Source organism: Sceloporus occidentalis, unplaced genomic scaffold, assembly GCF_023333645.1.
Source record: "Sceloporus occidentalis isolate IW3139 unplaced genomic scaffold, rSceOcc1.0.p SCAF_98, whole genome shotgun sequence".
In the NCBI taxonomy this organism is placed as follows: Eukaryota; Metazoa; Chordata; class Lepidosauria; order Squamata; family Phrynosomatidae; genus Sceloporus; species Sceloporus occidentalis.
The window spans coordinates 899,164-915,772 of NW_028317078.1; the positions used below are offsets into that span (position 1 = coordinate 899,164).

The 16,609-nt window shown below is 43.9% G+C and overlaps 1 pseudogene; it reads left to right on the forward strand.

Moving 5' to 3' along the window:
• The first annotated feature begins 10,201 nt into the window (after window positions 1–10,201).
• On the forward strand, window positions 10,202–12,127 carry LOC149284185 (leucine-rich repeat-containing protein 4B pseudogene; annotated as a pseudogene).
• The last annotated feature ends 4,482 nt before the right edge of the window (window positions 12,128–16,609 follow it).

The following is a 16,609-nucleotide window of genomic DNA, read 5'->3' on the forward strand; positions in this document are numbered from 1 at the left end:
GGGGGGGTTGTAAGACCCCCAATGTCAGGGAGTAGTGAGTCCTACATTATCCCAAATGACTGGACCAGTAAACTATGTGTTCTGGGAAAGATTATGTTTCAGTTCCGTTTAATAATGGATTAGTAAATGAAGGGTTGAATACTCGTGGCAGTAGAGCTACTTGTAGTCAGTTCCACGGCAGGTGGCTCAATAATATGAGAAACAGGCATTTCTGTCTCTTTTAACAAGGCCCACAAGGATCAGCGGCAGGCTAGGTGTCTGCATTCACACCAAAATCCACAATGAGCCTATGGGGTATTTAGTGGAATGTCTGCCACAAAGCATTTGTCCTCTCCAATGGGACACGGCTCCTCGTGGCATTAATGTGCTCGTCAGAGCAGAATACATAATTCTCAGCCCCAGGCTCTTTCTGCAGGGGGGATTTGAAGAACGTTGTACATTTTTTTACTCTAATTCTTCCTTAAAGCTCTTATTTTGGAAGCTGGGAATTGCAGGGAGAATAATAACACACATAGAGCGCAGTATCCATCACCACATGTGCCACACGCTTTGGACAATATTCCCTGTATACATCTCTTCAGTAATCTGACAAAATAAACAGTTAACCCCTCATTTAGTCAAGAAAGTTGTAATAATGCTGTCACGGGCCACATTTCAGCTCAGTTTGACCAACTTCTGTGAGAAGTTCATTTGGAAGTATGTCAGAGGTAGGAGGAGAGGTCTTGTTAGGTCACATAGACGTGGGGTATAATAAGATTGGTGTCAGGGTGCTATTAACGTATAATTGGTGTCCCCTCTATGGAAAAATCCTCTTGGTAATGTGCATTGTGTAATTACTTTGTCTTTAAATGAAACAGGTTCCAGGGCACTCTCCCCATGTGGGCCCCAACCCAGTTGTGTTGTATGTACAATAAAGACAGACAGATCAGGCAACAACTTCTTTATTCCATGCTCTCTCTTCCTCTCTCTCTGCTGCCCCCTCCTAGTTGCATCACAGGACTTAAGGTAGACCATATATTAGTATTTAAGGTAGAACTTTAGAGTTTGGAAATTAACAACATTAACAGTGTCACAAATCAACATAACATTACATCACACCAGTGGCCCCTGCATGGTGGTCTGTGCAGCTACTGGCAGAGGCCTTTCCACTAATGCTTCCCCTATTTCTGCAGCTGTTGATGAGGTGTGATGGTCAGGGGCCAAGGGCACCTAAAGTAAGTCTGGGCCTAATGCAGCCGCCCCTTTTGCCCCATGTTAGGGCCAGACTTGCAGCCGAAACGTCTGTCACTGGCGTTATCTGTACCATGTCCGGCTCCAGGGCCCACAGCTGCCTCCTGCCCACAGCTGCCTCCTGCCCGCACCTTCGTATAAACATAGCAACAACAACAGCAAGTATTTATATATTACAGGTAGCATGTGGTGGTACCGCGGCCTGGTGGCCCCAATGGCAGGACCGGCTCTGTCTGTACTGTATGCAAAGGGTGCATTTTTCCAAAAAATGAATACTCCGGGTTCTGCCTCGTCTCCTCTGTATAAAATCCATTCAAACAGCTTGATGCATAATATTCATGTCTAATGGCAAACAGCCCCAGTACAACTCCCAGTGTGTCCAGTTTAGGACATATTGCTTCATTATACAGAGCGGCCACTAAAGCTGCAAAACGCTGTCATGTGAATAGCATGCAAGAGTAATGTAGGCCTCTCATTAGGGCTGTATGGGGCCACACAGAGCCATAGCTAGCTCCTTTTGCGCCCGAGGTCAAGAACGGAAAATTGTGCTGTTTTTGTTTTACAGAGGTTATTTTATTTACACTGCCTTTACACATACATATACACATACACACTGCCATTACACACCCCTACCTTTACACACACATATACACATACAAATACACACATACACAGACCAGCTTACAAACACACATATATCTACACTGCTCTTACACACACCTTGCCTTTAGACACACCTGCCCATTAACACGCATATACACATACATTGCCATTACACACACATATGCACATACATACACACATACACTTATTCTAAAGAATGTCTGATATGTGGAATGGAACTCTGTGGAGTCTGGCTACATGTGTATCATTGCCCTGCAAAGAAAATTACACGGGGAACCATGCTGCAGCTCCGAAGCGTTAACATAATAGAAATGTGCTCAAAGTTCTGCTCTTACACACATCTGCCCATACAAACACACACACACAGGCTCACAAACACACATATACTGTAGAGGTTAGGGAGGACGGAAGCCGAGGTCTGATTTGACAGCCCTGCAGGCTGCTGATCGAGCAGCTGTGCGCCCCCTTGCAGCTGCGCCTAAGGCGAGTGCCTCTCTCGCCTCACCCTTCCTATGGCCCTGGGGCCACAGGTGGAGCCCCGAACCTGGGCATAGGAGAGTAGAGCCTGGGCCAAATGGATTATCCGGTGTGTTTCACAAGATTTCCAATCACATTTGCCTAATGCGGATGGTTCTGCATGTTATTGTCTATCAGTTATATGCACTGTTATTAGTATTAGGATTATTACTACTATCAGTATTATCACTATTAGTATTAGTATTTGTTAGACTCCTCGTTAAGCTATAGCCTTGCAATGGGTTCTTTTAGACTCGTTCAGATAATTTCTTGGAGGCTGAAAATGGTCACAGGGTTCTCATTAACCACTTTTGATATGGAAGACAGGGGCGATTTAGATACTTGGATACTTAAATGATGTCCTGAATACTTAGCATTAAGAAAATAAAGTCAGATGTTAGCGGTGCACAGGGTGTCAGAGCTATAGAGTGTTAGCGGTGCTAAGGAGAGCATCAGAGCGATAGAGTGTTAGCGGTGCTAAGGAGAGCATCAGAGCGATAGAGTGTTAGCGGTGCTAAGGAGAGCATCAGAGCGATAGAGTGTTAGCGGTGCACAGGGTGTCAGAGCTATAGAGTGTTAGCGGTGCTAAGGAGAGCATCAGAGCGATAGAGTGTTAGCGGTGCTAAGGAGAGCATCAGAGCGATAGAGTGTTAGCGGGGCTAAGGAGAGTATCAGAGCGATAGAGTGTTAGCGGTGCTAAGGAGAATATCAGAGCGATAGAGTGTTAGTGGTGCTAAGGAGAGTATCAGAGCGATAGAGTGTTAGCGGTGCTAAGGAGAGTATCAGAGCGATAGAGTGTTAGCGGTACTAAGGAGAGTATCAGAGCGATAGAGTGTTAGCGGTGCTAAGGAGAATATCAGAGCGATAGAGTGTTAGTGGTGCTAAGGAGAGTATCAGAGCGATAGAGTGTTAGCGGTGCTAAGGAGAGTATCAGAGCGATAGAGTGTTAGCGGTGCTAAGGAGAGCATCAGAGCGATAGAGTGTTAGCGGTGCTAAGGAGAGCATCAGATCGATAGAGTGTTAGCGGGGCTAAGGAGAGTATCAGAGCGATAGAGTGTTAGCGGTGCTAAGGAGAGCATCAGAGCGATAGAGTGTTAGCGGTGCTAAGGAGAGCATCAGAGCGATAGAGTGTTAGCGGTGCACAGGGTGTCAGAGCTATAGAGTGTTAGCGGTGCTAAGGAGAGCATCAGAGCGATAGAGTGTTAGCGGTGCTAAGGAGAGCATCAGAGCGATAGAGTGTTAGCGGGGCTAAGGAGAGTATCAGAGCGATAGAGTGTTAGCGGTGCTAAGGAGAATATCAGAGCGATAGAGTGTTAGTGGTGCTAAGGAGAGTATCAGAGCGATAGAGTGTTAGCGGTGCTAAGGAGAGTATCAGAGCGATAGAGTGTTAGCGGTACTAAGGAGAGTATCAGAGCGATAGAGTGTTAGCGGTGCTAAGGAGAATATCAGAGCGATAGAGTGTTAGTGGTGCTAAGGAGAGTATCAGAGCGATAGAGTGTTAGCGGTGCTAAGGAGAGTATCAGAGCGATAGAGTGTTAGCGGTGCTAAGGAGAGCATCAGAGCGATAGAGTGTTAGCGGTGCTAAGGAGAGCATCAGATCGATAGAGTGTTAGCGGGGCTAAGGAGAGTATCAGAGCGATAGAGTGTTAGCGGTGCTAAGGAGAATATCAGAGCGATAGAGTGTTAGTGGTGCTAAGGAGAGTATCAGAGCGATAGAGTGTTAGCGGTGCTAAGGAGAGTATCAGAGCGATAGAGTGTTAGCGGTGCTAAGGAGAATATCAGAGCGATAGAGTGTTAGTGGTGCTAAGGAGAGTATCAGAGCGATAGAGTGTTAGCGGTGCTAAGGAGAGTATCAGAGCGATAGACTGTTAGCGGTGCTAAGGAGAGTATCAGAGCGATAGAGTGTTAGCGGTGCTAAGGAGAGTATCAGAGCGATAGAGTGTTAGCGGTGCTAAGGAGAGTATCAGAGCGATAGAGCCGAGTACTGAGAAGAGAGTCTTCTGGAGCTGAGGATGAGTGCTCTCTCCTTCCACGCACCGTATGTAGCAGACCCCATGCTTTTAATGATATTACCCATAAAACCATTCTACCCAATGACCGCTTATTAATCCTTATTATATTCAGAAAACCAAAACTCTCCAGGGGCTTCACTTTATTCCTACCTGCCCTGTCCACCTCAGTCCACGTGTTCACCACGAACACTAGAAATGAATGAAACATACAGACCACGGGAACACATCAAGGTTAATTGAAGGACAATTTAACAGACAAAAGAATACTTTCCTGTATAATGTATAGATAAATCAGTCAGGTGGCCAGGTATAATGTATAGATAAATCAGCAACCCAGCCCCTTATGATGTATCAGTGAGATACCCTGTATAATGTATTGTTAAAACAGTGATGTGGCCTCTGTATAATCTATAGTTATAGTCCTCTATAGTGTGCCGCACATTAAAGATCTGAAACCATCTGCAGGGATATTTCATATATTGGCGGGGGGGTAAGTTTTGTAACCCCCCCCATGTACATTTGAGTCTTGGCCTAAAGGGTTCATCTGCATCATCCCAGTTGGGGTTTTCATGAAGAGGTTGGACTCCATTGAGTGGCCATTTGTGTCACTGAATTAGCCATTTATTAGAAGAATGAGTTTATTTATAAAGGCGTTTCCTGCTGTTTCTATACACATTATCGGGGCTTTTCGGGCTGTAGAACCCTGCGATCCCCTCATACCCAGCAAACATTCTGACCTCCTAGAAAAGAGGGGCATCAGGGGAGGAGAGAGGGGCATCAGGGGAGGAGAGAGGGGCATCAGGGGAGGAGAGAGGGACTGGACAAACTACAGTTGGACACTTCGCATGTATGCATTCTTGAACTTTTGATCAAATACTGTTGAATTTGATGTTTTCTGCAAGGGATTGTGTTTCTACACAAGCAGATCATTATTAAAGGAAAACAAGCTGAAAATATCTTTAATTCCTTTTTTCTACTCCCATTTCGGGGTATTCCTTCCCTTAAAGGGGTCGGTGTGAGAGCAAGAGGGGGCAGTGAGAGCAGGAGGGGGCTATAATGTGTAAGCGACAAACCCCCAAAATGTTCCAGCCTCTGGAGCTGTGAACTGCGCGGGGAGATTTGCCACCTACACGCCTTCTCTCTGCTTCTAGATATATTTAAATGGAATAAAGGAGCCCCTGCTGCCATCTCCAACATGCCTGTATCTAAGGAGATCACCATGGCAACCCACAAGTCATGCAAAGGGAAAGCGTTGCTACATATTGTCGATACCATTGCTTGATTCTGTTGCGTTACCCGCAGAATGTATGCAGCCTACGTGTTTCCATGTCAGAAGTGTCTCCACAGACTTTGTTTTACCTTAATATTTAATTTTTACTTTAAATGTTTCTAACGTCCACAGAAGCAAATGTCTGTCCCGGACAGTGCCCCCTACAGTCCTCACTAATGCATTACACACAGTTACTAGTGTACAGGACACACACGGTGCTTGGGAGATTAGGATGACATCGTTACACTTTAACATCACAAAAGTCCATTAAAAGTCCGTCCTTTCCAGGATATCTATTTGTAGCTAGGAGGGTTTATGACATAACCTAGAATGTCAATTGATTGAGCGTGAAATGAAATAATGTTACTCGACTCACATGTCTCCTGAGTGCAGACCTGGGATTTGTCATTGAAGACATTTCGAGGGCCAAATGGCATTACGGTTTATTCAAGCGCCCGGATCTCGGACAAAACATGCCTTTCCATTCGTCTGCGTTTGGAATACATAGGGTTTGGTATAGACACACGCAGCGGCCGTACGATCCAATAGCCCGGGAATGAGAGGCATTTCGCTCTGACATCATTTCGCTCTGACATCACTGCGTCAGTTCTAGCTCACAATCTCTGTACTTTGCTGTGGGCATAAACTCAGCATCTAATATATAATGTGCCTGAAGAGGAGACCTAAATAGTACTTATTACGCGTGTTAGCCAATAAAGGAATCGTCTTTACCAAACTTCCTTATTATCTTATATTACCCAACAATATATGTGCCTGCGTGTGTGTGTGTGTATGTGTGTGTATGCCTGTGTGTGTGTGCCTGTGTGTATGTGTGTGCCTGTGTGTATATGTGTGTGTATGTGCCGTGTATGTGCCAGGTGTGGGTTTGTGTGCGTGTATATGTGTGTGTGTGTGTGCGTGTATGTGTGTGTGTGTGTGTATGTATGTGTGTGTGTATATGTGTGTGTGTATATGTGTTTATGTGTGTCTGTGTGTGTATATGTGTGTCTGTGTGTGTATATATGTGTGTCTGTGAGTGTGTATGTGCGTGTATATGTGTGTGTGTGTGTAATATATGTGTGTATGTGCGTGTATATGTATGTGTGAGTGTGTATGTGTGTATATGTATTTATGTGTGTCTGTGTGTGTATATGTGTGTCTGTGAGTGTGTATGTGCGTGTATATGTCTGTGTGTGAGTGTGTATATGTGTTTGTGTGTCTGTGAGTGTGTATGTGCGTGTATATATATATGTGTGTAATATATGTGTGTATGTGCGTGTGTGTAATATGTGTGTATGTGCGTGTGTGTAATATATGTGTGTATGTGCGTGTGTGTGTAATATATGTGTGTATGTGCGTGTGTGTGTCTGTGTGTGTATATGTGTGTCTGTGAGTGTGTATGTGCATGTATATGTCTGTGTGTATATGTGTTTGTGTGTCTGTGAGTGTGTATGTGCGTGTGTGTGTATATATGTGTGTATGTGCGTGTATATGTGTGTGTGTAATATATGTGAGTGTGTATGTGCGTGTATATGTGTGTGTGTAATATATGTGTGTATGTGCGTGTGTGTGTGTAATATGTGTGTATGTGCGTGAGTGTGTGTAATATATGTGTGTATGTGCGTGAGTGTGTGTAATATATGTGTGTATGTGCGTGAGTGTGTGTAATATATGTGTGTATGTGCGTGAGTGTGTAATATATGTGTGTATGTGCGTGAGTGTGTGTAATATATGTGTGTATGTGCGTGAGTGTGTGTAATATGTGTGTATGTGCGTGAGTGTGTGTAATATATGTGTGTATGTGCGTGAGTGTGTGTAATATATGTGTGTATGTGCGTGAGTGTGTGTAATATGTGTGTATGTGCGTGAGTGTGTGTAATATATGTGTGTATGTGCGTGAGTGTGTGTAATATATGTGTGTATGTGCGTGAGTGTGTAATATATGTGTGTATGTGCGTGAGTGTGTGTAATATATGTGTGTATGTGCGTGAGTGTGTGTAATATGTGTGTATGTGCGTGAGTGTGTGTAATATGTGTGTATGTGCGTGAGTGTGTGTAATATATGTGTGTATGTGCGTGAGTGTGTGTAATATATGTGTGTGTGTAAAATGGCATATAGTAGCTCACCTTTTTCTATACTACTCTTACTTGCGTGGCGAGGCATCATTTTGAGCTGCAGACCTGGGCTAGAAATGTGGCGCCAGTGGATTTCTGTGATGCGTTTCATTTAATACAGGGATTTATGTCTCAGTACGTCTTTTATAGCAGCCGAGGACAGCAGACTTGGTACGGATACGTTGTTAATTCCCTAATTAATCCCTTTGGATTATCGGTGCAATTACACTGTTTAGGTGATAGGTTTTATATTCGGCTTTGACCTTTTTTCCGGGCGACACAGATGAGATGCTCTGCTTGTGATGCCAGTAGGTTGGGGGTCAGGGGTATGGCGGGGATTACGTGATCTAGAAATGAGACGCAAGATTAACAATTGGCATTCTTATTACCCACTCACCACTCCGACTCTGATGTACTAAACATGCCCCAATAATGCCCCATTCATCCACATTCTGCTAAAAGAAGCAGCAAGGCTTTTATTACCTGACATATATCTCAAGGCTCAATGTTTCATGTGGGTTGAGTCAGGGATCTCCTTTTTTGCCGCAGGCAAAAGATGCCTTAAACCACTTTTTATAGGACAGAGAATTGTGAACTCTAAATACCCAGTAAAAACGTAATTTGGGGCAAAAGCCTATTTTTTGAGCAAATGAAAGTGACTTGCGCTTCACCATCTGGTGTGGATTTAACGCGGGTCCTTGTTCTTTTTAGAGACACCATGTTCAGTCTAAGGCAGTGGTAATTACTAATTAGTGCTTCAACCCCAAAGGAAACCCCAAAATATAACGTCTTCAACCCAAAAAACTTTACTTAACAAACCTACTTTCATCTATATTCCTGCATAAAATGTGCTGCAATGCAGCTGCCAACGCGTTATTATTATATTATAACACCGGATCGTAATGTGGGCCCGTAATACCAGCGTTCCATTCCAGGTCAGGGGGTGCTGCCGGTACATGTTCTGCAGAATAATATTTTGGGAGATTTTAGTCAAACTGGGCATACGACTGTAACATATTGATGGCTTCTCGTGTGCACCTTGTGCTGTCCGTCACGGACTCCCGCAGGTCAGCCACGGACTCCCGCAGGTCAGCCACGGACTCCCGCAGGTCAGCCACGGACTCCCGCAGGTCAGCCACGTACACCACGAGGAATGACCTAATGATACGGAAGAGAGGAACCCTGGGATCGGCGAACTGCACTCTATTTATTCATTTTGGCCAGTGACATATGTTTCTGTAGATATGTGGACAGACCGTAACCATGACAACCCGTAGTTTCAGGTTCCACAGTGCCTGTTATGCAGTTTTTTTAAGGATCAAATGAGAACGTAAAGAAGTATCAGCCGAAGTCACTGACTGGTCGCTGGTATCCATTCTAAGTCAGCAGAGAGGAGATCTCTTTACAGCGAAGGGACAAGTAGTATTTATTAGAGAGGACGCCCCAGGCTTAATAATCTTCCGCAGGATTTATTGTTGCAGGTAAAGTGGCTGTGCCCTAGTTACATGTTTGGGGGTATGTTAAGGAATCAAGCAAGCCTTTCAAGCTGATCCTTTATGTGATCCATCTGTAACGGAGCGGTCCCAGCCGAATATATCTTTTCTGCAGTCTTTTATTGTATGGAGTTCCCAACTCCTCTTCTCAGCATACAAAGCATGCAATACTGATGCATTCACAGTGATATAAAATATACAGGTTACACATATAACAAAACCCCACCGCCACTTACTGACCCCTCCACGTAAGGACAAAATAAAAGGCTTCCAAACAACATACATCCCGGCTGCTTAGTGCCGTCGCTGCCTCCGTCAGATCCACAAATGAACCTCCTGTTGGAGTGAAGGTGAGATTCAGTAACTGCTACAGCAGCAGCCGATACCTCAACTAGACTGCAGTACCGGGCTTAGACCCTTTCTTCATCACGCCATCCCCTCGACGTTTACATACATGATTATATCCCTTTCCTTTTCAGCCAAAAAGTTTCAGATTAGCCCTTGGGCCAACTTTTTCCATCTACTTAAAATAGAAAATGTTTGTGTTGCCAAATAAATCCAGTCCTTCCATAAAAGTGCCTACCGCCCAGCGGATTATTTCTGAAAAGTGGAGTAAAACAAATATAACTGTGTTCGTTATCCCAGAGGAAGTTAAGAGGCTTTCTTTGTAGGAGACTTCAATCCATTATTATTAGTATTAGTTATTGGCTTGTATAGCAGCATACGGTTATCTATTGCCATTCATGAAACGTTGATATTATTTAGCGGCAGTGACATTGGTTAAATATGTAAATGAAAACTGTAAAAACTGTAGAACACAGAAATGCATGAAGATGTATTCTTGTTAAACTAAGTTTTTTTTTTACTCTCGTTTAGATATTTGCCACTGAAAGGAAAAGGAATTTTCTGCAAGCATCCCCACTGAAGTATGAACATTGAAAATGGTTACCCCCCATTGCACCCGCCTGATGCTTGGTTTGAAGATCTTTAGAATGATTTGGAAGCAAGCTTTACTCCTCTCATGGGTCACGTCCCTGACCCTTGGTGGAACTTCTCCGACTTCGTGTCCTGCCGCCTGTATCTGTAGCAATCAGGCCAGCCGTGTTGCATGCACCCGCAGAGATCTAGTAGAGGTGCCGGATAGCATCTCAGTCAATACGCGATATCTGAATCTTCAGGAGAACATAATTCAGGTCATTAAGACAGACACCTTCAAGCACCTTCGCCACTTGGAGATTCTCCAGCTCAGCAAAAACCTGATCCGTAAGATTGAGGTGGGAGCATTTAATGGACTCCCTAACCTGAGCACTCTGGAGCTGTTTGACAACCGCTTGACCACGGTTCCTACTCAAGCATTTGAGTACCTTTCCAAGTTGAGGGAACTCTGGTTAAGGAACAATCCGATTGAAAGCATACCATCTTATGCGTTTAACAGAGTTCCTTCTTTGCGTAGACTGGACTTAGGGGAACTCAAAAAGCTGGAATACATCTCAGAAGCAGCATTTGAAGGACTTGTAAACTTAAGATATCTTAATCTCGGTATGTGCAACTTAAAGGATATTCCTAACCTTACAGCACTGGTCAGGCTGGAAGAACTGGAATTGTCTGGAAATCGTCTAGAAATGATTCGTCCTGGTTCCTTTCAAGGACTGACCAGTCTAAGAAAGCTCTGGCTGATGCATGCTCATGTTGCCACCATAGAACGTAATGCATTTGATGACTTAAAATCTTTAGAGGAACTCAATCTTTCCCACAACAACTTGATGTCCTTACCCCATGACCTTTTCACGCCACTACACCGTTTAGAGAGGGTGCACCTTAATCACAATCCTTGGCACTGTAATTGTGATGTCTTGTGGTTAAGCTGGTGGTTAAAAGAGACAGTACCCAACAATACAACTTGTTGTGCACGTTGCCATTCACCTCCAAATCTGAAAACAAGGTATATAGGGGAGCTGGATCAGAGCCATTTCACTTGCTATGCCCCAGTTATAGTGGAGCCGCCGACTGATCTCAATGTTACTGAGGGTATGGCAGCTGAGCTCAAGTGCCGAACTGGTACCTCCATGACTTCAGTAAACTGGTTGACACCAAATGGCACTCTAATGACCCATGGTTCTTATAGAGTTCGTATTTCGGTTCTTCATGATGGTACGCTAAATTTTACAAACGTAACAATGCAAGATACTGGGCAGTACACTTGTATGGTCACAAATTCAGCCGGGAATACTACAGCTTCTGCGACGCTCAACGTTTCCGCAGTTGTTGACCCAGCCACTACCGATTATACTTATTTTACTACAGTAACTGTGGAAACAATGGATTCATCTCCAGAAGAGACAAAACCTACTGAGAAGGAGCCAGGCCCAACACCAACTGTCCGCTGGGGAATAACATACTCCACTACATCCCTTACACCACGCAGTACACGATCTACAGAAAAGACCTTCACAATTCCCATCACAGATGTGACAGGGAATATCATGAAGGACCTGGATGATGTCATGAAGACTACAAAGATCATTATAGGTTGCTTTGTGGCGATTACATTCATGGCAGCAGTAATGTTGATTGCATTTTACAAACTGCGAAAGCAACATCAGCTTCATAAGCACCATGGGCCAACACGAACTATTGAAATAATTAACGTGGAAGACGAGATACCTGCCAGCGCCCCAGGAGACAACCACATGGCCCTACCAGCTATTGAGCATGACCATCTCAACCACTACACTGCATTTAAGGCCCACTATAATAACAATACAGGAACCCTTAACTGTGCCAAAAACCCCATGCTCAATTCCATCCATGAACCCCTTTTGTTCAAGAGCAGCTCAAAGGAAAATGTGCAAGAGACACAGATCTAGGTAGATAATATAGAGAAAAGCTTGAGGAACTCAACAGACAGAATGGTTTTCACTGAAAAAACTGCATACGGTGTACAGCTGCTCTACGCGAAAGGACTCTCTCTGGGTTAGTGCTCGACACCTTATTCAGCTTACAGTTTTGCAACAAAATACAATTAGCACTGACGCGAACTGAAGAATCTTTTGATAATTTCAATGGGATGTTTCACTCTCCGACTACCTGATGTATTACTAAAAAAAAAAAAAAATATTAAAAAAGGTTAAAAAAACAAAAACAAAAGCTATGAAAGAGGGAAAATGTAAAGAAAAGCGAAACAATATGTAAGGGGGGAAAGCTTATTTTGTGGTACAGCTCTTTATGTGTAAATTCTATTTCAGATCTATTTTCATCAAGGAAAGGTGTTACGGAACAGGAAAATCAATCAAGGGGTTAGCCAGGCAGAAAATTGCATTTTTTATTATTATTATCACTGAGGAGTTTCTGTTGAATAATTCTGGTCTGTGACAGAGACGCATCGATGAGTTCTCTGCACTTAGATCACTTTTAAAGAGGTCTTTTTTAATCTGTTCGTTGCCACGGGTGCCTGCAATGGTCAAAATAGCAAAGTGGTTCAGGCCCCACGGACTCTTAAGGAAGCCAGTCTGGGACGATGTTATTGAAACGATGACTGCGTGGAGAGAAAATAATCGCTGAGGAGATGGGGTGGAAAGGCACCCTTTTAAGCATCACCTTCTTCTGATGATTTTCTTTGGACTTTTTTTTAACAACAGAAATACCATAAGGTGTTTTCAAGCAACCTCTGAGAAAAGACTTTATTTTCAAAGATACTGTGCCATATAACCCTTTACAAATGTGCCAATTATCTCCGGACCTTTACAGAAAAAAAGACAACTGTAAGAAAAAGGAAAAAAAGGTTTTTACAAAATATTTTCGTTTTTGGGAAAGGGGTGCAGAGGAATCTTCTGCCACCGCAGTTATTTTTCTCTGGATTTCTATCTAAAAGTGTAAGGTGTGTGAAACATGAGTTGATATGAACTTTTTCAGTTTTATTTTTGTTGTTTTTCTTTTTGAGGTACAATTTAGTTGATCTGAAAATTGATTTGGCGATTTTAAATGGGTGGAAGACAGGTAGAAAGAAGGTTATATGACACGCATGGCCTTCTAGACAGTGAAAGAGGTGTTGGGGTGACGTCGCCAAGTGTCTAAAAGAGAGAATAATAAAAAAATGAAAACACCGACTGTTTGACGATTAATGTTCATAACACATTGTCTGCATGTTTGGGAAATCTCCCCAGTCTCTCTGCTCCTGCTGGCAGCAGTCAAAGCCAAGCGATGGAGGGAGAATGATGTCAGACGTGCATCATCATTACGTGAAATCTTACAGTGTATTAATGTGAGCAATGCATAGAACACGGATAGAGAGAGATTGGCCAAGGAGTCATCGATGGGCAAGTAAGTGCGCTCTCACCACTCGCTTTATGTACAGCGACACATCTGTTTCTCCAGAGCTTTGGACTGAGTGGGTTAAAAACTAGAAAACCTGTGTCCGACTCGACATTACAATTTTGGTCTTTTTCCTCTTTCGTTTTTCTCATAGTCACACACAGCCAGCTAGTCACAAGCAGAGCCATAGTCACACATAGCCAGCTAGTCACAAGCCAAGCCATAGTCGCACATAGCCAGCTAGTCACAAGCCAAGCCATAGTCGCACATAGCCAGCTAGTCACAAGCCAAGCCATAGTCGCACATAGCCAGCTAGTGCCAAGCCATAGTCGCACATAGCCAGCTAGTCACAAGCCAAGCCATAGTCGCACATAGCCAGCTAGTCACAAGCCAAGCCATAGTCGCACATAGCCAGCTAGTGCCAAGCCATAGTCACACATAGCCAGCTAGTCACAAGCCAAGCCATAGTCACACATAGCCAGCTAGTCACAAGCCGAGCCATAGTCACACATAGCCAGCTAGTCACAAGCCGAGCCGTAGTCACACATAGCCATCTAGTCACAAGCCGAGCCGTAGTCACACATAGCCAGCTAGTCACATGCAGAGCCGTAGTCACACATAGCCAGCTAGTCACAAGCCGAGCCATAGTCACACATAGCCAGCTAGTCACAAGCCGAGCCGTAGTCACACATAGCCAGCTAGTCACAAGCCGAGCCGTAGTCACACATAGCCATCTAGTCACAAGCCGAGCCGTAGTCACACATAGCCAGCTAGTCACAAACTGAGCCATAGTCACATATAGCCAGCTAGTCACATGCAGAGCCGTAGTCACACATAGCCAGCTAGTCACAAGCCGAGCCATAGTCACACATAGCCAGCTAGTCACAAGCCGAGCCATAGTCACCTATAGCCATCTAGTCACAAGCCGAGCCATAGTCACACATAGCCAGCTAGTCACAAGCTGAGCCATAGTCACATATAGCCATCTAGTCACAAGCCGAGCCATAGTCACACATAGCCAGCTAGTCACATGCTAGGATGTAGTCACACACAGCTCACTAGTCGCATGCTGGCCGTAGCCACACAGACAACCTCATAGAATGTCGGAAGGAGCTCACTGAAAAGGGGGAGAATGTGCCTTATTTAAACTTTCTAACCGATTCAATTTAAAGACAATGTGAATGAAAAGGTTTGTGGTGAATACGGGTCAAACTTTATAGAATGTTGGCCACCCAGCATGCACCACGTCGGGCTCACCTAATTTAGATAATCATTCCATGATTACAGTTATGTCTCTATTTGCAATTCTAGAGGTTTGAGATTTTCCCATAGAGGTTATCAGGAGCGTTTATGAATGATCTCGCGATTCATACGTCTTACCCCATCTGTCTGGGAGTCCTTTCCCCTCCCCCGCTTCATGTCTCCTGCCTGCAGCTGCACACTCTAAATATGTGTGGCTACCTCACTATGCTCCGTTTCCATGGAAACAGCCAACCCTGCAATTTTAATTATTCAATGCAGAACAAAAAGAAAAGAAGAAGAAAAGGATCTAGAAGAATAAACTGTTTTACGGCGACGAGGCCGGTGCAGGAGGGCTCAGGACACGGGAATGATCGCTGGTCCAGGTGGCAATTCATTAGAAGGTGATAATTAATGTGAAATAGAGCGAGGACACAAAGTGTCTGTAAAGCAGATTTAGCAAGATTTGTCAGATAACCTGTGTAGTAAGTATTTATTTATTAAAGGCCAGTGATAATCTCGTAACACATAAAATGGTACTTTTTGGGATGTTAAAGTTTTTTTCTTATGCCAACTATTTTACATAGATGTGTATGTGTAAGAATCTGTGAGCATGTATGTGTAAGAGGTGTGAGAGGAGTGTGTTAGCATGAGTGGTGTAAAGGAGGGAGTGTGTCTGCGTTAGTGAGTATGAGTAGGTATGTGTATTAATATATGTGTGTCATAGTGTATGTTGGAGGGGCACGTGGCAATGATGGCACAAACAAGCTGTTTGGGGTGCAAAGATAGCACAGATATGCAGTTTGGGGGAAGTGACATGCTGGAGCAAAGATGGCAGGCTGTTTGGGGACACTGATAAGCTGCTTGGGGCAAATGTGGCATTCACAAGCTGTCTAGGGGCAAAGTAGGTACTCATAAGCTGTTTGGGTGCAAAGATAGCACTATGTGACATGTTGTTTGGTAAAGTTGGGGGCCTCAGGGGTAACTTTTGCACAGGTGCCCTGCAGTTCCTAGTTATGCCCCTGTTCACATCATATCTAGCTAAACATTCTAAATCCAGGATCGTGCCTCCAACATCTATGATATGAGGCACGAGGCTGACAGCCGGCACCAGCAGCTTGTTAGAGTTTTTGTTTTGCTTCACTATGAAAGTCTCATCTAAGCACCTTCGTCTTCTTCAATAACCTACGAGTGTCACAGGAACCACATACAATGTGCGGTAGTTTGGTAGAACACCGAGGCACTACAAATATTCTTGCACCAAAGTGGCTAATACTCACGGCTAAGCCCCGAAGCACGCTATACGTCTCAGAAACTTTTGGGCCACATTGCGGAGGCCAAGTCGGCTACCTTGAGTCTAGTAGTCCTAAAAAAAAAGTGTGTGATACCATTAAGTGGTCTAAGATGCAGTCACATACGTTTTAGAGGACTGAACGGTCCTGTCGTCAAATTATTTCATAGGAGTGTTTTATTTAACTGTTTAGTAAATTTACCAATTTCTTCTTTCCAACCCAAGTGTCTCTCGAGTGCTGCTTTGCACCAAAAACTAGAATGTTCAGATATTTGCTGCCTTATACGCGATATCAGAGCTAATAATGACTTCAATGTCTGGACTTGTTGGGTTTGTGGGTCAGACAAATATTGTATGTGAATGAGATACTAGACTTGCCTCGAGATAAAGGCCGAGGCTATCAATATTACTGTTAACCCTCTTTGGTTTATTTCCATCTATGGGAATCGTGCACATCGTCTTTTAATGTTATAAAGTTCTTTTCACTAAACTTTTGTGTTTTGAATGA